Genomic DNA, 21,944 nt, shown 5'->3' with positions numbered 1-21,944 from the left:
TCATAATTGTGTTTCCTAAGCCGATTTATTGAGGTTTGTGGAACAAAAGCTCATAAATGACATTACGGCTTCAAAAGAAATATTTCAAAGGAAGCAATATTGGGCTTTGATTGGATATTGCAAAAGAATGAAGCGCTTTCTTATATTAGTTTGTTTTTTCGTAGATTGAAGAACCAACGGATGTCTAGCATAGTCGTAGACTACCTTAAATTAGAATAAAAAATTGATTGGATGTTTTTTAGCGAAATAGTATTTTACTTAGTCAATTTTTATAAATGACAAATGGACACAACTAAACCATCAAGCAAATAAGTATCCAAATGACGATGTACAGTATTTCATAATATTTAGCATTAATGTAATATGGCGAAACGGACAAATGTACATGCATAACAAATAGTTGCCAAATATGCCTTTAAAATCACATTTTTCTAGAATGTTCATTATGTAACAGATTTCCTCATTTAAAATATTCGTTGCTTAAAACAAGCAATGCGAAATTTGAAAGCGGTGAAAAATAGGTTCATTTCGACAGCCCTTTCATGACAGACTCTGGTATTCAAATCTGAGAGCCGAGACAAATTAAGGGGTTCATATTTCAAGCTACCTTGTTTCTGCTTACATGCCCTACATAAACCAATGCTGTAGTAAACACATTTAGTAAAACATTTCGCAATGTGTATTTTGAGTTTATTTGACATGTTCTTTAGTAGATTGGAGTATGTATTAGATTATGATTTTAAAAAAATTACAAAGCATTACGAAGAACTTTTGTACAGCTTTTAACTTCTATTGCATTTTGTAGTTTTATTAGCATTGCAAGTACAAATGTAAGTAATGAATTGGCATGTTTACGAAGTGGATTTTAAACTATTTTAAAATCTAGTGCTGCTCATATATAACCTAAAAATGCAAATGTAAATTTCAAATACACACATTCAATCCATATTTTGAGTAACAAATTGATTTATACATCATTCGAGTTTGAAAATATGTTGATATTTTAATTTAAAACAATTCAATAATGGATTAATTAACTAACATTCACTGAAAACAAATTGCGATCATTAAAATATTGTGCGTGCTTTCATCAATTGAATGCAAATTTGGTCTTACATGCTGATTAATTAACAATCAAGCTAATATAAATGAAAATAATCATTTTTGCAACATTTATTTTGATATCGACGCCATGCTATTTACTGATTTGCATTTAACTAATGCGAAAATAACATTAAGCAAATGAGGCTAACTATATTTGTTACAACTGTTATAAATAATCTTATTGGTGTTATATTAATTATTGAATCTATTATTGTATTGAAAAAAAGGAACACACTCGGATCGCTAAGTATTATGTTTTTTTGGTGTTATTTATAATGCTTTACTTGTTGACTACTCAATATCAGTATGAGACATCTGGCAGAAAATACGCCGGTCAATACGTGGCATTGTCATTTTAATTCTGTTTTCTCTGTCAGAACTCATACATCGAGTTGGTTTGTAATATATTATGTTCAAGTAAATTTCTATTTCAATTATCAATCAATTATTAATTATTTTAAGATGGGGACGCCACTATATGCGTATTTTCCCAAATATGAGTTAAGGATGAGTGTAGGTTGAGTGGCACGATCTTGTAGTCTTGTTAGTGACTAAGGCCGACATGTTCCTTAGACACAGCTGTTAATTAATAGAAAATACAGCCAATGGACCTACAGTTTATGGTGGAATCCGAACCACATTTTAGCCTTTGTATTAACGAATTGGTCTAATTATCAGGATAGTACTGCGGATAGTCGTAGTACCCACTAGTGCGGACGTTAATCCACACCAGGGAGTATTGCATCCACAGTGCATATAAATATCCACAATTCGTGACCTCCTAGTAGCCGGATTACAGGACGACGCCACCGTACCATTCTTGGTTATTTGCTCACATAAAATTATGGATATTACAGTCTTACACGATTTACTTATTTATTGAACACAATAGAACAGTTGCAGGGCATATGTGTAGTGCAATAAGTAAACGTTGAGTGTAACTTGGTGAATGTGCAAGTGAACAATGTAAATACCGTAATTGGAAAGTTTCTCACCTAAAAGATGATGACCGTCTTCTCCTCAGCTTGTTCTTTTCGTTCGTATCACCTAAAACAGAAGTATACGTTATGATATATTATATCAACGTTTACCAAACAATGGCTCATAAGTATTTAAATGGAATATTTACAGAAAATTACGAATATATACAAAAACCAAAAGAGTAAGTTAGTTAGATAATTTTGTTAACTCTCTCAAGAATATTACTACACCTTTACCAGTGGAGAGATAGACTTAGGATACTAGAAGATACCACCATTATACCACCACCTTTATAATACCACTATTCCCACCATACCACTATTAGTTCCACTATTATACCATTATGAACAATAAAAAACCATTTATAAAACCAATCAAAAATCAACACTAACAATACTTTTCTTAATAGATAATGGCTATGGTAAACATTCAACTACAAATCCATGTTTAAAATGAATTAGCTTTGCAATAGGAAATACATTGTATGAACATTATTTTTGTTAGAAAAAAGTGTTTGAGTTTATAATTGTCAATCGTTCCATATCAATTCTTAAATTTACATGCTAATTTCATTTAATTTAATTTAATTTACATGCTAAATTATATATTGAAATAATTTTAAACATGTAAAATATTTTTATCGGCACAACGAGCTCGTTGGTATGATACACCCTCCCCTTCTTGAATAATCCAGTAAAAATTCCAGGGGTCCTTTTTACTAAACGATCAAAGAGAAGATGCCAACATTCTGTAAAGTTCCTCGGATATTATTTTCCTCAGAAAACCTTCAAAACGGACGAAGAGTGGTTGTGTTTTTGACAATATGATCATCCATGCGTTAAAGTATAAACGTCACTAATCCTCCCCAACAGTTTATATGGTTTATAATTTATTACACTTAAGGAACGATTAAGAGGAAGGTTTTACGTATTTTCAATCATGATATAATCTGACCTTTATGAGGAGACTCATGGCAACGTTATATGCTTTAAGTTGTTTTAAATAAGATAATTTTTTAGTTCAATCTTAATAATTAATATAAACAAATAAACTGTTAAGTAAAACACGTATTAAAAAATAAATAAAGTTTTTTCGGTGTCTGATTTCAGTTCTGACTTTGTTTTCTTCATACAGGAGACGTTTCATAAAATTTCCGAACTTGTAATTTTTATTTTGACTGCTTTATCTCTTACAACACGCTAATAGACAACATGATGCAAATTGCATAAACTAGATTTCCCTACCAGTAGGTATTATCTATTGAACTTATTTAAATTATAATCATAAGTTTCATCTAGTCCAAGTACATGACGTTTGTAGCCCAGTAACGGACTTTACAGTGACGAGAAACACGCGTAAAGCCTGCGAGGTTTTGGATGCTGATTATTTGACTGACATAAAGGGAATATCGTGCTATATCACTACTTTATGTAGCGTTTTTCAAGAAATTAAGAAGAATAAATGATTTATCCAACCCTAAAATTAGGTGCATACAGGACTGAAATGTCTATTTGAATACCGTTCTAGCTTAGCATACAATTATAGTATAACCTGTTTTTTCAGTAAGTCCGCCATGAGAAATATCAAATTAAAAACAGTCGTTATGGAATATGACGATGAAAAAGATTCTATAGTTTAGGATGTTATAAGCTGAAAAAAGAAGAATAGAAACACTATTGACAAATTGAAAATTGTATTATGGAAATAAGTTTGAAGTGAAATTATAGATATTATAAATATCCACGATGAATTTATGTCAAGTAATAGAATATTCTTAAGAAATGGTTCTTATATTTTTATCAAAGTATAATAGGTAAAAAATGTCGACTTTAATCATAAATATGAAACAGCCACACAGTAAACGCTTCTGTACTTGGCGTAGTGTTGGATAAAATCTTAGCAGCGTTGTGTTCTCAGGCTCATATATTGCAAAGATTCTTTGTATTATCCCACACAATACTGGGAATATTAAATACGGCGAAGAATAAAGTATCATCGCAATACACAATACCTTTTGTTGTAGTTAAGTGGGTTAGTAGTTTGAATTGCAAATTTTTACCACATAAGAGAGTGTGGCTTGTAAGAACAATGTCCAGCGAGTGCAGTGTATATGTTTTTAAATCACACATTTTAATCTGACAATATTTAATATTAAGTAGTTTGATAAATTATGGTTCTTGTTTTCTTATAAATATGGTATATCGTCAATTATATGAAACAATAATAATATATTTGTAAATATAAAAGAAAAATAATTTGTTTTATAGGTTAAGTAATTCATAACAGAGTAGCATTTACTACTCTCTCTTATAATTTCTGCAAGTGAGTTCCAAATTACTCGGGACAAGTTTTTATCGCATTATAAAGGTAGTCAACAAGTTGTTCCGTTTTATGACATAAACTACCCATTCATCTATGAAGTGCTATTTATCACCTTATCTTAGATCGGTATATTTGTTTATTATAATTTTAGTCGGTATACTCTTAACCAGTATCGGCACTTGGTACCGTAGTTGGAGACAACACTTCTAACTAGCGTATGTTATCTTTAGAAGTGGCTGGCTTGAGATGTTGTCTAGTTTTAAAGAAGTGCCTGTACAACAACTTGTTTCAATTTAACTTATATTCGCAAATATCAGTGTAATCTTACTAATTTTATAAATGCGAAAGTTTGTTTGTTTGAAGTTCAATCACGCATTACCTACTTGTCGGATTGGGTTGAAATTTGGTATGATGATAGCTCACATTCCCGATTAACATATAGACATATTCTTATCTCAAAAATCCTTTCGGGCTCCTCCCCCAGCGGCTCTAGAGTTTATCATGATAAACTTATGAGTATTCACATTTAAAAGGAATTAAAGAATGATGACAGCTGTTTCAACTACACAGGTTGGTTCGATGAATTCAATAGCAATAAAAGTTTATAAGGATTACCAGCAGGGTGCAGCACTATTAATTATTTTATTCATTTATGACAACAGCTAATTTAAACCAAGCAGGAAGTAAAAGCTGTGATAACTTTATTCTATTGTTTAGTTGCAGTGTTAGAACATTATGGCTATGGCAGTTGTGCTATACTATAGTATACAGTAAATTATAATAAACCAACTTTTCTTAAAACTTACGTATCCTCTCCCATTGCAAACGCAAAGCACGAGTTAACTGCAATAAGCATTTTATACTTACGCCAACCCCGTACGAAGGACGGGTACTCTGCTAGTCTGTCTATACTTATATCTTCTCCTATGAGTATCATAGACTTTATATGATGTAGTAGACTTATATGGACCAGCTGTAGCTAGTCACTTACTTAAGCTTTTAACTCAGTCAGAAAATTATTTCACATAGTAAGCGCTGCATATTTTTATTACTGGAATTTTTAATATTAATCAAATGACACTCTAGTAGACATTACGTTTTCCTTTCATTTTAAGATGTTTTTAAAATTAATTAGTGTGAATGACTTAAATCAGTATTTTACAAAAAACACAGTATTTAATCATCCTAAATCCTTCCTCTCATCCACGACACACATAAATTTTAGTAAAAATTTCTTATGTAATATTAAAAAATCAAACAAAATTACTGGGAGTTTTCATAGGAAAGACGAAGAGCACAATTACAGGCAAAGGAACGGATTACTTGCTTTCTGAAATTCACTTCGTCTTGGAGAGAAGTAACAACAATGCCTCAGGCAAAGTAATTAAGATAAGCGCTTTTCGCATTGATGTAAACTAAAACCTGTGTAACAACAAATTGAACACTAATCCATGAAGATTGCCACATCGCCAAAGGCATCGCAGGATCTAGAGTCAAGGCTGTGTTCATATTAAACTCTACAAATAATTATACCAGGGAAGTTGTGGGGTAGTTTAGATTGTTTCCGTTTGGTATATTTTTTGGGGTGCTGAATCCGAATCTGAGATTTGCTAAAAACAATTCTTGACGCAAAATTAACAAAATTGTGAAAAAGTAAAACAAATTGTATTTTTTGCTTATAACTAAGAAATAAGCAACTTTTCGTAAATGAACTATATTATTAAAATCAAAAGTACACAAAATTTAATGCAAAAATGTACCCCTTAAGCGTTAATTTCTGATTAACCGTTTAGTTTCCAGATCAATTAAAAAATGAGAGCATGTTAAAATTGTTTTTAATCGTACCAACTAATACAATCAGTACATTTCTAAAGTTTTTCAAAATAAAAAATGACAAACTTTTAAGTTTTAATCATCTATATACACTATTATATAAAATCTAATGGTGTCTGCCTGTATTTCCAATAATATTTAACTATTTAATTTACTACTAAACTGACTGGGTTTAAATTTTACAAAAATATAGCTACCATACCAAGGATGGTATAGGACTATTCACATTTCGATACTGACCGTGGGCTTTAAGTTCTGAGGTGAGGATTTTAAAAGTGAATATTGATTGTGAACCACTATATTATTATGCCCGTTGTAAATTTATTTGTAACCCTACCACGCGGAAAAATATTTGTTAACATTATTTTGCTTGATAAAATGTATACTGAATTATAAACTATGCTTATGAATCTTATAATCCTTAATATACAAGTTGCATGTATATTTTTCGCTCACTAAAACTGAGTCAAAACTTTAAATAGAAAAAATATTGTTTTTTTCGTCGGCTATATAAGATTAAATATCTCGGGTTTGTTTTAATATTTATCTTACGCTTATATAAAAGTATTGATCCAGTTTGGTTTTAAGTCCTCCACCTTGTGAAACAATCTTAATTTTTAAATAATATTTATCTTAAGTTGATTTTAAAATAAGAAAGAAGCTAATATATTTAAAACATGTTGCGTGTTGTGTTGAATTTTTAAGCTACACCGCTCTTACATTCGTGACATGTATTCAAATACTCGACTGAATGCACTGCATCGCACTTACAGTGATTAGAAACGTGCGAAATCCACCACACAGCTGGAATACTGATATATAGTCCGATGAGCTAGTCTCGAACCTTTAACAGGGGTTTGAATTTCGTTTGGTCAATGAATTATTATTATTTTAAATTATCATTATTATTTTAAAATATTCACCCGGTAATAAATTGACAATCTTTTGTCCTATCTTCACTTCTAAGGACGCTAGGCTAAAGCGCGAAACATATATAAATATTAGGTACTTTAGAGGCATTATCTAAATGGTGAATATTTTTCAAAAAATAACAATGCATTTGTAAGAATATTAAGTAGAATAATCAAAACAAACTAGGGACCAGATGAAGTAACTTGAAGGGAGTGAGGAAATTCTGTTAGACCTATTTATCCATGGTACACCCCAACACTCTACTGGGTTGAATGTTTACTAGATTACTGCTCCAAGTTTAGCCTAGAGACACTACCTGAGTGTTGCAAAAATAGATTTACATCTCTTAATACGTTCTTAACAGGTTTACTACGATCTCTACTTGTGTCTCTTGGTAGTAAAACGTACTACACACACCGATGAGTGATGTGATGGCTTTTCCTAAGTTGTATAAACAAAAGAAGGGATTTTTACATGATAAAATATCATCAACCTGAAAATTTATAGAAAAATACAATTTAACATATTTTTAGTATATGATAATATGTAAATGCCTTAATACTGTTCAAAATACATTTAAACCGATTTGAATGGTTTTTTTCCTTGGAAGAACATAATTTTACTATTAAACTGTGGTTGTTTGGTAAACTTGACCAGCAAGTCATACAAAATATTCAATTCATGTAATGCTAATGTGGCGTGCCTTAGTAGTTAAGACTATACAATTTGGACATTAACATAAGTAAATAAATAAAAATGCCTTTATTTCCGAGCGTTTCTCAGTACAACTTAAATTGTTTACAGAGTAACTCAGGTCAATACCTACGGATCAAAATATGTTAGAAATAATATTATTTCAAAACGAATTGGTAGGGACGCAGTTCTGGTTTGAATCCAGCCCCAGCATGGATTATAATGCGCACAGAACTACTTTACGTTCATGTTATTTTAAAATTCTCAGAAGAGATGAGATTTAAAATTACATACTATCTGAATTCTCAACAAAATTTAGTTGCTTGATTGAAAAGCATGAACAACTGCGAAGCAAACAGCCTGGACTTGGCAGTGCAGCATGATGAATCTTACAAAGCATTGTGTTCTTGACACATCTTGCTTCCTTCTTGCCTCCCTGTTCTGGAATATGTGCTAACATTTAATTTCACGCTCGGTTTACGATTTATAATGTTCTTATTCTAGAAATTTTCTTGTATTACATAAATAATAAATAACTTAGTATAAAAATACCCCCGCCACAGCAAACCTGCCGACTAAGCGAATTTCCATTTGTCTGACTGAATTGATTTTCAGTTAAATATATATTTTAATAACATTAGGTTTAACGAGTACCTAGGTTTGCTGCTACAAGGAAACTAATAAAGTGTGTTTTTGAGTAAAATATTGATAGCTTATTACAAAATAAATAAATTTGCCAAGTTTGATCAAAATATATCCATAAACAAGCAAACTACAACATTTGACAATATTCTCCATAAGAATAACATGGGAATTTTAAATTTACAATTTTTTTAATTTTCTCCGTTACTAATAATCGAACAAAAATACTTTTATATACTAAATTATTTGTTTTTTTTTAAGCTCTTTAAAAAGGTCTAAAGAGAAATCAGGAAATTTTGTGTTTTGAGGGTCAAAAGTGAGAAAACCCAATTTTTACACCATAAAACCCCCCGTAAAGCCCCGATCCCATGGTCCGATCGTGCTGGTTCGCGAACTCATTCAAGTTTATCCCGCTTTACACCTTTAAACCAAATTTCATCGAAATCGGACAAAAATTACTCAAGTTATCGCGTTCACGGACGTATATATATACAAGTCTATATATATATATATACAAATATAAAAATTTGAACGAATAGTGTTTTTGGCCTCATCGGTCCCGGGTCTAGGTCTTACCGTGCCACCTATGGTAATAGCTACTTCCCTATAGGGATATTCGCTAAAACTGCAAAACGGGTTGTGTAACTTGAATTGTTACTGAAATTACTGATATTAACTCTCAGTAATATTTTTTAATAGGGTGATATCAGCATCAATAAGATAAACGAGCTCCTACTGCAGAGTTATTATTTTTTCTCGAGTTTTCAATTTTATGTCTTTGAATTCCAATTAATTTAACTAAATCCAAAATCGGCCAATTATTTTGGTAAATCAGTTAGTTGTATACATTTGTGACGTTTATAATTTGTTGGGCAAAGACCATAATTTTCGCACTGGTTTCTTGACTGTAAATTTAATTAGGCTTTTAAAAATTATTCAACCATTTTAAAGTATTTTGCATCCCTTAAATCTAAGTGTTATTGATTGCTTGAACAATGTGTGTTAAAGTTTATTTTTCTCATCTTATTGGCACACATATTCCCGTACTCGAAAAATAGAAGAAAATTAACCAAATTGACCGACCAAAGGTGTAACTCACAAAAATTACTCGTTGCATTCCGTGCTTAACTTTTTTCTATGTACATGTTATGGGGATTCATACCACCAGGTTTTATGATAAACAGATCATAACAGTCAGTGAGTGGGGTCTCTTGACTGGAGGTGTATAATAGTCTGTTTTGCAACTCCAACAGCATTTTTAGAGGTTTTGCCAGGGAGCGGTCCACCCCTTGGGTTAGATACAATCTAAAGGAGGTAAAAGTATTTGCATATACTTCATACATTTTTTGAAAAAAACTTTCATAATGCGTTTTCTTTGTTTATTGAGATAGGTGGTGAGTTAGATAGATACTCTTATTCTTACGACGATGCAAGTCATGTTTTGTATTCCTAAGCACACGCTACTGTTATTGCTACAGGAAATCTACTAACGATGTAGGTTGTAAAAACGTACAATTCTCGGTACATACTTGTGTGTCCCACGTGTATGTGTATACATATCCGTTGAAGGTCTAAGAGTAGTAGTATTTCTCATATTGTGTAGGCCTAGTTTAACCAGTATAATATTTCAGGCAGGTGCAGAGCGAGTGAAGGAGACAAGACAATATAGTCAATTGGATCATGCTTTTAAACACTCTAACTCACTCGTTTAGTGTGCCCAGTAATTTTCAAATTTCCATAGAAATTCTTAAGTCGAATTCGTAAAGAATCACTTAGTCAAATGAAAATAAGTTAACTCTTTCAGATTAAATTAGGTCACGCCAATTACTTTTCTAATTGAATCAACATAATATTTGGCATTTTTAATTATTTCATTTACGTTTCTTGAATTTAAATCCATAACTTTCATTTACGAATAATGCATTTTTTTACATAAATATATATGCTTTATGAATACATTGTTTTGACGGTTGCCTAAAGCATGTTTTAATAACACTTTGAACACATGGATATCAAGGAGAAACTAAAATTATTGAGGATTTTACGAAAGACTAACTTTGTTTTACATGAATTTGTTAGCTAACATGATTAGTTATTATTGTTTTAAACAGTTTGTCCCCCTAAAAAGAATATGTCTCTTTAAAAGTTGTTTCATCCAACATTTGTCAACTAAATCAATACTACACTGATATATTTGAGTTAAATTACATCCAGTTATGACCCCATCGCATGGGTGATTGGTAATTAAATTACTAACCATAACTAATGTAGCTATACAGTTTGTTTGAAAAATCGTTGAGCTAAACTATTACAGCTCATTCTTATCGGGGAAGTTCGAGCCAGTAAGTTTTGTAACAAGGTGCAGCAACTACAAGAATGTAGAGCAATTTTCTAAATTACTGTTAACCGGTCAGTCCCTATTAGTCGATTGATTTCACTTTCGAACATGATTTATTTCTTGTCCCTGTAGTACTACTTTCGCGCGATTCCCCAAGGTCGTTTCCCGTCGCCCCCCCACTAGAGAAAACCGCTTGGCAATAATTGTATCTTTGTGCTCGAATGAAGGCTCGGTAGCCCGCCGCAGTTAAATGTCGACGTCGGCACGGTGCGGCTTATTGTTGGATTACGCCTAACAGTAGTGTAGTGTCGTGCTGCAGCTGTGACGAGTGTTTAGAGTGTCTGGTATTTATGGGAGTGATTTAGTATGTGGTAAATTTAATATTGTCACATAATTAAAATATAAAAAGCCTGCTAGAGAAAAATATTATTCAATAAGATACCGGTACATGCTTCTGCATTTGGATGATATTTTATGTGGTGAACAACGAATGTTTGAATTAATAATATACTTTAAACTGGAGTACCGCTTAATTTGCTATAGGGTTTTGTTACTTTATGCCTAAACTTACAATATTTATCAATAATAACATGAACGGCAACTAACACTACACATTGGTATTAGTTTACATTAATAAGCGATTTAACAAAAACTATCTTTATTCAAACTTATAATACAGTTATTTATAATCTGTTATGTTGTAAATAAATCCTAATACTGCTTACTTAGAATTAAAGCTTAATTTACTTTACTCTAGTTGTAGCTACTACTAAGATCTGGCGGAAAATCATAAAAAAAATATGAGTTAGGGCTAACATAGCGGAAACAACAAATAAACTAATATCTCTTACCCAACGATGTTCCTTTAAAATTTGTAAAAAGAATTCAAGTCATGCATATTAGAAATGACAATCAATTTTGTCGGAAATTTTTTAACGTACATTGACATTTGAGATAATCATAGACGTGATGTAAGCGTCACATGGCTGTGGCTAGATGGCAGATATCTAAGGTCAAGGCGTAAGATATGACGATGACCCAACTCCAAACCGGTTGTCAGTATTGCTAAACAACTCACTTGTAGCAACTGAAACAAATTTGTTTAGCTCTTGTCGAGTAAAAGTCAAGTAATTTGTTTCATTGTTTTCTAGTGACTAATTTATAAATTTCTTTCGATTAGTAATATTAAAAAATATACATACAGTATATTTTCTAGTGTTTAAACGATTATGATACTTTATATTTACAATATAAATATTTCTATTGTTTTGTTTCATACAAAAAATAATATACATAAATAAAATTACAGTTTTGTCCGCTCATTGCATAGAATAATGAAGTTTTTTTACATTTTGCACCATAAGAAAGCCAAAACTAGTCTTATCTCAATATCTGTTTGTATGTTTGTCTGTCTGACATTGGGTCTGTGACGCCAAAATTCCAATATAAACCAGAAACGAGAAAACCATATCATCAATCATGATTCAAATAGTTTTATTGTATTCACTTGATTGGCGAGGATGTCTTTATAAATTTATTGAAATATGGCCCACTACTTTGAAAAAAATTAATGGACGTCCAAAAACCCAATTTTGTGAGATTGATGTAAAGTTTTTTTCCTAATGTTTGTTCATACGTAATTTATAAAATATACTCTTCTGTTTGGAGAATGCGTCATCGACGTATGCGTTTAGATAATGTAATCTATGAAACAACGTTCTAGCTGACACTGATATGTTTACATTTAATTTTGTTTACAAATACTGCAACCATTTCCGATCACGTTCCGTAAGCAAATACAAAACTAAGTGAGATTAATAACCTTTTAACTTACATAACAGATTTAATTGATCAGTATTTAAGATTTAATTGATACAGTACGATAATTTGTAACTGTAAATTAAATAAATAACCAGGCATCATCAAAGTCAGAAACCGGATATTATGTGTGTGTCAAATTGAACTTGAGATTTACTAACCGAAAAAAGAACGTGAATCAGTGTTGCATAGGAATGGGAAACTGACATTTTATAAATCATCGTCGCCATAATAGCCTACAATCGAGGTTTCCACTCATTAAAGTTGTTTCGATGGCCATGCTATGATTTTGCTGCGATTTTGGAAGATCTTTACGATTTTGTTGTGATCAACAGAGGTTTGAGGATGCTGCAAAACTCTAAACTCACTTTTCCAATGTGCCACTTTCGGTTTCGACTCACCGCTATTGTGCTGCCATCGCTTCATCTCCTATTGTTACTTATGCCTACCCAATTATCCATAACCACATTTCGATTACTAGTCTCGGTACCGTACCTGTACTTTTCCCAAGAACCAGTGTTGACGAGAATCACTTAAACAACACCAACACAACCATACATACAGCTTAGTTATCTTTGGTGTTGCATATTTCTTACAGCCATGTTTAGTTTAATTGTTTTCCTACAGTAAATAATTTACTTTTTCAAGAAATATGTATTGTAATATCCCAATTAGAGTGCATGTCGATCTATTTTGTCATAAAATTCTTTTTCTGGGTTTTAGATGTTAGTTTATGCTATAAAAATATTTAAATATTTGATTGAAACTTTTTTTGAGCTGTCTGCTCGAGCATATACGTATGAATTGTTTTCGCTTTACGTTGTTTACACATCGTATAGTTCGTAGCCTGTGTATATTGATCTTTACCTCAACATTTTATAAAAATCCCCTTTTGTACTACTACAGTAATTTCAAAACCATTTTGCGTCATCTTTAGGTCTAGTAATTTAGAGTATTGAATTTCCTAACTCAAATCCGTTATGTATTCTGTATGTTTGTGTGTAGGCCCATGTCTTTTGGTAATGCATTAATACCATTATCTCTCAGCGTTTCAGGGACAGGAGCGCCATTTTTGTTAGTCAAAATGTCAAGTGGTGTGCAATGTCGAGGCAATATTTAACTACTTTTAACCAGTGTGAAAATTAGCTTTCAACTTTACCTCAGGGTTCCGTCTTAAGGATCTATAAAGCTGCTTTATTATTTTTATCAACGGATATCAGATATAGAATAAAAATAATAGATGTTCGCGTAACATTTATTTGTGAGGCACGGAAAATAATGTTGAATAAACCATAGTTATTGATACCAGAATGTACCTGGATGAGATGGCTAGCAGGTATATTCTATATAGTGAGACACTGTGAATACGAGCCTAGGGCGAATAAACATACGGCAAACATCAACAACATACACGACTGTGTCTAGCAACAACACAAGGCATGTCCTTGTGTTTAAAACCCATCATAGATAATGTGAACATATTTATGCTATCAATCGAATTGTAATATAACTAACTAGTGTACATGTTGCTCGAATTCGAGCAATTGCAAAGTATTACAGTAGTTATTTCAAAACGAAAACAGTCATATTTACAATGAGTTTAAAAGAGTCAACTCAAAGATTACCAGTGTGTAACTCAGATCATATTTATCTTCGTTGTTGATAAACCTAAAGCATTCCGGCCGATTTTCTCCTTCTCAAAGTGCCTCGTTGTACGGGCAATACAGGTCATTGATAGAGGGCCAATTGAGAACGAAAAGTCGTTTTGGGGTAGTGTTAGGGCGCATTTGTAACTTAATAGTTGAGATTGTCCAGGGTCAGGTGCTGACTGTGATGAGTTAAGCCTACCATCGATGTATAATAACGCCCTTTACGCGCCACTGTTCTGTAGCTGCGGTCGTTATCACGATTACGCCTCTTGTCTATGTTTCGTTGTCGTCGCGTCGGAGGCATTTAAAAGGAAATACAACAAATAAACAAATTATAGCTATACAAAACAACGATAAATGCACAAATTTAAGTTACAATCATGCTAACTCGATCCGTCATAGCGACACAAAACAACGATAAATACACAAATTTAAGATACAACAACCATACTAATACGATCCGTCTTGGGGGTTATGTTTACACAAACTCAAATAGCAAATAAATGTACTCAATGCGTTTCATTGAATTAAAAAATAAATAACAGCAATTAAATTATACAGCTGATCAAAATGTAAACAATTATGTTCTTCATAACAATGTATAACATGGGATCTTTCAAAGCCACTGGCGCAGAGCCCAAGGGACTCTTTCAAAAAGGTAAGGCCAGTTTGCAAATCTACGCGACACGCTCTTTCCAATGAGACGTCAATGGATAAAATCGGTTAAGAAATGGCGGAGGAGTTCAACCGACAAAGTTTCATGTAGCGTATTAATTATATAGATTACCAATAACATGTTCTGAAACCTAACATTATGATCCACGCCTACACAAAAATTTCAAGCAGTATGAATTAAATTAAAAATATTATTTTTATAGATACAGTAATATCTATATCTTATATAATATCTTTTCACTGTCATGGAAACACTATTTGGTTGTTTGGTCTTCACTATGGGTAATGGTTTTTGTTGTAAATATACCGTACACACTGTATACGTAAAGTTAGTCATGCTAGGACAAATTATTTTAAACTTATTTTCGAAGGGTTCTAATAATTTAATGCTTTTAATACTTTTCATAAAAATAGCGACCATAGGGCGTTTTAAGCCAACGTAGGCGTTTTAAGCCAAGTATGAATGGAGATGAGTGTGATCAATTCAATAAGCAAATAGATGCAGGTTATTGGAATAAATATATATTCCCAGTTGAAAGGAATATTTGTTTATATGTTTGATTCTGGCAACCATACACAAGTGTATGGGTCTTTTCAATGTATAGAGTTTATAAATATCAGGGCAATCAATTTTTAATTTGGTTACAGCAACATGTTAAAAGTGGTTTAACATCTTCACTAAATTGCCTTTAAGGATAAATTAATTTAAACGAGAAAAGAATAATATTCAGCCAATTTTAGTCAGTTTACTCTCAACAACCAGGACTGTTGACACACGGGGTTATTCATTGTTAGGCAAACGAGACGCCTTACAACAACACCTCAGCTTCTCCTCGAGGTTCAACTGCTATTTTAAGGAGTAAACACTCGCATCACTCCACAATTGCTAATTTTGAACTTTGCTATTTTTAGATTGCTGTTTTTAAGGCCGCTTACAACGCTCTTTAAATGTCCGTATAATGATAATCAATAACTAAATACATACATACACTGTGAAGTATCTTAACTTAGCTCACACTTTAGTAAGCTCCCAATGTTCTAGATGAACTTAAACAGCTGGTAAAATTTATTTACCTTTATTTACTATAAACATAACCTATAGTGTAAATATTTGAATTTATTTAGTTCAATAATTTGTCATGTGTTGCATAGGTTTGCTCATATTACTGCTGAGTACCGGGGGACCGAGCCATGGCTCGGAATAGTTGAATTTGATTTTAAAAGCAATATAAAGAAAAACTCAACTCTTATTTACAACTAATTTCGGACTTAATTATTTAACTTCAAGTGGAATTTCAATTTTTTGTGATGGAAAATTTAACTTGGCAATCCACAACACATTACCGTATTTATTTTACAGTCAATTAATGGTAAAAACCACTCATATAGAGGAACATCAGTTATTACTATTGAGCAAAAATTACACTGAAAATTAATCAATATAGGGGAATATAATCCTCTATATAGATAAATTATCAGTGTAATATATGCTCAATAGTAGCAACTGATGTTTTCCCCTTTGTACTGTAATATAATTTGCTAGTATACTGTGCGGTGGGGCACACGGGAGGGACTAAAGGCCATGTCACACCGACATCCGCCGCTCCCGCCGCGGGAGTACCGCGCGCGGATGTTTTTCCTCGAGCCATGTCACACCAAAAGTTCGCGTCCGCGGCGGGAGTTTTGAGAGTTCATTAATTCGTTTTACATAAGAAACTCATCTTACCTGTTTAGTATGCCATGTAAATTTGCAGGTTTTAAGTAAAGTGTTTAAGAAGCAATTGAATGTTTATTAATTTGTTAGTGTAGGGCTACTTTAAAAAGTGAATAACTATTTTTTTAAATTTAATTTAGACCTTTTGTTCGAAGCATTTTAAATATGGTTGTGGATAAATTATCCACTTTCAGCTTTTGAACGTTATTTTTCGCTACACTACAATGACTATTTACTTTTTAAATAAAAAAATATGACTATTTTAAAACTAATGTAATTTTTTGCTAAGCCTTCTAATGAAAGTTCAAGTTTACATTGATTGTCAAGTTTTGGTTGTTGCAAATCGAAAAAAGTTGATGAAACAATAAAAAAAATGTTTACGTCGGCAATATAAAAATTTTTATGAAAACATTAAATTTTCACCGTAAACATTATTTTTGCATGGTAAACAAAAATGATTTTTTTCTGGTGATAAACATAATTACGAAGATAATACAAAACAACATAGACTACATCATCAAACAAAAGAAACATGTTAAATTTAATTTAAACCCGTATTACGTATTACTTTTAAACTTTAAATAGCTTGGGCATTCGAAATGCCCCTTTGCGCATGCGCTAGACAAAACTCCCGCCGCGGTAGTCTCAAAAAATCGCTCAGCAGGCGGACGTGGCGGACACTACCGCACGCCCGCGGGCGCGCGGTAGTGCGGTGTGACTTGGCACATTTGATAACATGGTGAGCGATTTTTATAAATTCGCTCCCGCCGCGGGAGCAAGCTCGGTGTGACTTGGCCTTTGCTGACGCTATCATATCTTGTAGTGTCAGCGTTCGCCGCTAGAACTGCTAAGTTGAAAAAATATAAATTAATTTTACTTTTATTTTTAGTTATACAATAAACTTTTTAATTATAAAATATTGTTTTAAAATTATAAAATAAATTTTTAATTTTTAAAATTAAACTGTCATAACATAACCTAACCAACCAAACTTGCTGATAATATAAAAACTATGTAAGATAAAATTCTATTTAATGATTACCGGTACTTATAATTTTTAATTAATTATAAAATTAATTTTAAAATTTAGTATTATACAATTAAATTGTCAACCTAACCAACCAAACCTGCTGTTATGAAAAATTTGTTGACAAAAAGTTAGTGCTGCCAGCGGGATTCGAACCCGGGACCTTCTGAACACCTATCCGAATCGCTACCAACTATGCCACGAACGCCGCTGATATCGCATAGTTTCGTTACGGTAATCGTGTCGAATCAAGAGAAGACATTAATCACTAGAGATATGACGTCACTACACCTTTAGCCTTAGCCCAGGCGCATATTGAGCTGTGCGGCACGGTCCGGGCAGTGCAGCACAGCACAGGGCAGAATTGGGCAAAAAGTCTGTGTTGCACAGTTTACATCGCATATTGGGTAGCAGTGTCGTACAGTTTTCGTGTAGGGGTGATACAGTTTCTTGTGTGAACATGTTGTTAAATATTAGGATTTGAGTTCTGAGTCAGATTCAGGTGCTGATTTAGATTTATTGTTACTTCTTCACCAGAGAACAAGAAGGAAAGGGCGAAAAATGTGCAATGTTTAGTGATTTTCGTATTTTCTACCAGATTTCATTCCTGTAATTACTCTTTATATACTTACTATGAATGGTAACATAAAAAATTGTTAAAAACGCACAATTTCTATTAATTATCCTCTAGATCCGTCACAAAACACTAGTCAACCCGGCGCAGGTGAGCAATGCGGCACAGACACTTGTGACTCGACCACAAGTGCGCGCAGTCCACGTGCGGGACTGCACTGCCCTGCCCTGCGCTGCGCCATAATATGCGCGTGTCCTAGCAAATACATGGTTTACAAAACACTGCCCTGCGCTGCACTACGCTGCGCTGCTCCGACTGCGTCTCAATATGCGCCGGGCCTTAGTCCCTCCCGTGTGCCCATTCCGTATACCGTGGTTGGCTTGTAAACACAATATGCTACAAGTATTTTGTAATTTTTACTTATTATTTTGTTCAACCAACATAACTTAGCAGCCCATGTGGCAAATGTTAAATTTATATATTTTAAATGAGTTGTATAGTGAAATGCGAATTTTCCTTCGATGTTGGAGGTCGTCAATTACGTTTTTAGGCTAGAAATAAGTTATTTACAACATTTAAAGGATATTGTCAAAGCCGATTTTGAGTTCTTTGTGCAAGCATACATACAAGTATACATACAAGCAAACATTGCTCACATAAGAATATAGAATTATTCTATGAAAATGAAATATTCTAAAATATTTCAATACATTTAAAGTATCCCTAAAGAGCAGTAAAAAACTTGCTTACATCTGATACAGTACAATGCATACCTTCAATAAAACTAACTATCAAAGAAAATGTTTACAACAAACCAAATAAAAAAATAGTGCAAGAAAAATAGAATATTATAATATAACAAAAATCTTTTCTCAAATACACGAACCACATCAATTAAAAACTTCGGTCCACACTATGTTGCGAGTGCGACTATCTGTTCCTGGCGGTAACACCAATTTTAATGCACTTCTCCGCTTCACCCTATAAAATGCAACGTATAGCATACCATGCATAAATGCAGGTGTTTCTAGCACGACGCCAACATATTTCAATGTTTGCCCTTGCGATTTATGGATTGTCATCGCAAAGGCTGGCCGAATAGGGAATTGGTGTCTTTATAGTGAACACCCTAGCTGAGACTTGCTTGAATCAAGGGTGATTCTTGGTATGTGCACGTCTTGGCCAGAGTGTTCACCAGTGATAATCTTGGCTTTTAGCGAATTTCCCATATAGGGAATAAGCTATTACCGTAGGTCTCATGGTAAGACCTAGACCCGGGACCGATTTACTTGTTCGTTTTGAGGTCCCCAGAGGCCAAAAACACCATCCGTTCAAATTCATATATATATATATATTTATATATATATATATTTATATATATATATATATATATATTTATATATGTGTCCGTTAGCGCGATAACTCGAGCAAAATTGATCCGATTTTGATGAAATTTGGTACAAACATGTAAACCTACATTTATTCGAACGAGTTCGCGAACCAGCATAATCGGACCATGGGATCAGGGGTTTATGGGGGGTTTTATGGGGTAAAAATGGGTTTTTCTCATTTTTGACCCTAAAAACTTTAAATTTCTAAATTTCTCTCTAGACCATTTTGAAGAGCTTAAAAAAACAAATAATTTAGTATATTGAAGTTTTTTTGAATGTTCATTGACTACGGAGAAAATTTAAAAAAATTGTTAATTTAAAATTCCCATGTTATTCTTATGGAGAATAAATAAACTGTTGGAGTTTGCTTGTTTATGGATATATTTTAATCAAATTTGGCTTATTTCATACTAAGCTATCAATATTTCAATTCAAAAAAACACACCTCAACATCTTCCCCGTAGCAGCAAACCTAACTACTCACTAAAATTAATGTTATTTAAATAGGAAATAAATCTGAAAATGTATAGGGAATATTTTAGTAGAAATCAAGCCAGGTAAATGGAAATTCGCTTAGTATGCAGGTTTGCTGCGACGGGGGTATTATTATATTAGGACACAGTGCTGTAACTATCAGTCTAGTGCCATTGCACAGACCCTCTGAGACGTCGAGGTTACGAAGGAGCTTGATAATGGTGTTACTTTTTAGTCTGAGCTGGTGCGGTGGTAGGTCTGAAATCTCAATAGAGTTTAGGAATTCTGGGGGGAACTTTAAGGCACCTTCCGGTTCATCTTTAATTGAATCGTAACTTTTATAAATGGTCTCGGTTCCAGGAATTAAATTGATAACGGTATTTTAATTGCGTCGACGTCCTTGTTTAGGGGTGCAAGAATTGCTCGATCCTTCATGTCCTAAAAGTTTCCGTCGGAGAGACATTCTCCATAGATCTCGTTAACAATGTCATTAGTATTAGAGATTATGTCATTAGGGAGTTCAATTTCACTATTAGCATTGGTATCAAGCTCTCCATTTCCAAGTTTCAGTAGGCACCTAGCAAAGCACTCCTCTTCTGCATCAACTCTCATATTTTGTTCCAGAGAGAAAACCCTGAAGTACCTCCAGAGAACACTTTTCTTGATGGAAAGGTCGAGTAGTTCAATACGATTTGCCCTTGGCTGGACTGGCAGAAACTGTTGAAAATCTCCTCCTAAAATCATAATTTTTTCCGCCAAATGGGGATTTTCTATCACCTAAATCTCGAAGGAGCTGGTCCATACAATCAAGGCCGTACTTAGGCAGCATTGGTGCTTCATCCATCATGAACATGTTGACTGCTTCCAATTCCTTGAATTTTGAAGATCCACGATTGATTGATGATTTTGAATCATTAGTCAAAGGAACTTTGAGGCCAAATGTCTTGTGGGTCGTGCGTCCTTCTGGCAGAAGTATGGATGCAATGTCTGTAAATGCCATGCATTTAACAATGGTGTTTCGACTTCGGCAGAGGTGGTACAAGGTTTTGTAGACAAATGTTTTCCCTGTACCCCCAGGTCCATCAAGGAAGAAACATTTTGGTCCTGAAAACAAATCAATTCATATATACTATCACAACATTACGTTTTGTTACTGTCAGGGTTTTAAAACTGGTGACATTGTTTGAATAGTATAAAGATAGTATATAAAATTGAAGCTAAAAATGAATTAAATCAGATGACATTGATTAAAAACCAAAATGTACAATTTACAGTTAACTTCATATTATCCTAGCTTATATTATCCAAGTCTGCGGGTTTCTAAAATCTGATGCTCTAGGATTCTGTTATTTATTTTTTTGCAACAAATAATATGTGTTAACCATATGTTTTATTTCAAAATTGAAACTGGATTATGGTGCAGGTAGTTTATATAGTTAATAAACTATTATTTTTATAACTAACTATGTCAATTACTTGTAAATAAAAAAGGCTTGACCATTATTTAAATGGTTTCAAAACATACTATTATAAATATTAAAGTAACATCCCTACTATTCAAGGTTATTGGTATCCTAGGTAGGCTCGAACCTGAATTTCTCAGTTTATTAACAGTGTACTGTACCTGAACTCTCATCATCAAGTGTTTGGATGACAGCATCAACAAATTCCTTCTGCTTATCATTGAGGTTGTTGTAGAGGCGATGGCCAATTGCATGAGATTGCCCAACGTTGAAAACCTCCTCTTTCAACTCGAAGTCATTAATATCATCCATTCCATAGTTCTCTACCCAAAAA

At 33.0% G+C, this 21,944-nt stretch overlaps 2 protein-coding genes across 7 annotated transcripts in view; one reads left to right on the top strand and one right to left on the bottom strand.

Moving 5' to 3' along the window:
* Positions 1-21,944, bottom strand: part of LOC128986173 (uncharacterized) — a 403,677-nt gene that overhangs the window by 316,629 nt on the left and 65,104 nt on the right. Inside the window, exon 3 of the mRNA XM_054406359.1 lies at positions 2,100-2,151. The gene's annotated coding sequence lies outside the window, so the exon portion shown is untranslated. The remainder of the gene's footprint in view (positions 1-2,099; positions 2,152-21,944) is intronic.
* Positions 11,061-21,944, top strand: part of LOC128986176 (protein 5NUC-like) — a 61,245-nt gene continuing 50,361 nt past the window's right edge. Inside the window, exon 1 of one of the 6 annotated variants that reach the window (XM_054406362.1) lies at positions 11,061-11,189. The gene's annotated coding sequence lies outside the window, so the exon portion shown is untranslated. Of the gene's footprint in view, positions 11,197-21,944 lie in introns of all 6 variants that reach the window. The other 5 variants (XM_054406368.1, XM_054406365.1, XM_054406363.1 and 2 more) reach the window with 5 other exon arrangements.

Source organism: Macrosteles quadrilineatus, unplaced genomic scaffold, assembly GCF_028750875.1.
Source record: "Macrosteles quadrilineatus isolate MER2022 unplaced genomic scaffold, UCM_ALF_1.0 Scaffold_2__2_contigs__length_208266976, whole genome shotgun sequence".
Taxonomy (NCBI): Eukaryota; Metazoa; Arthropoda; class Insecta; order Hemiptera; family Cicadellidae; genus Macrosteles; species Macrosteles quadrilineatus.
The sequence above is the reverse complement of the archived record's forward strand: the minus strand, read 5'-3'. Positions and strand labels throughout refer to the sequence as shown.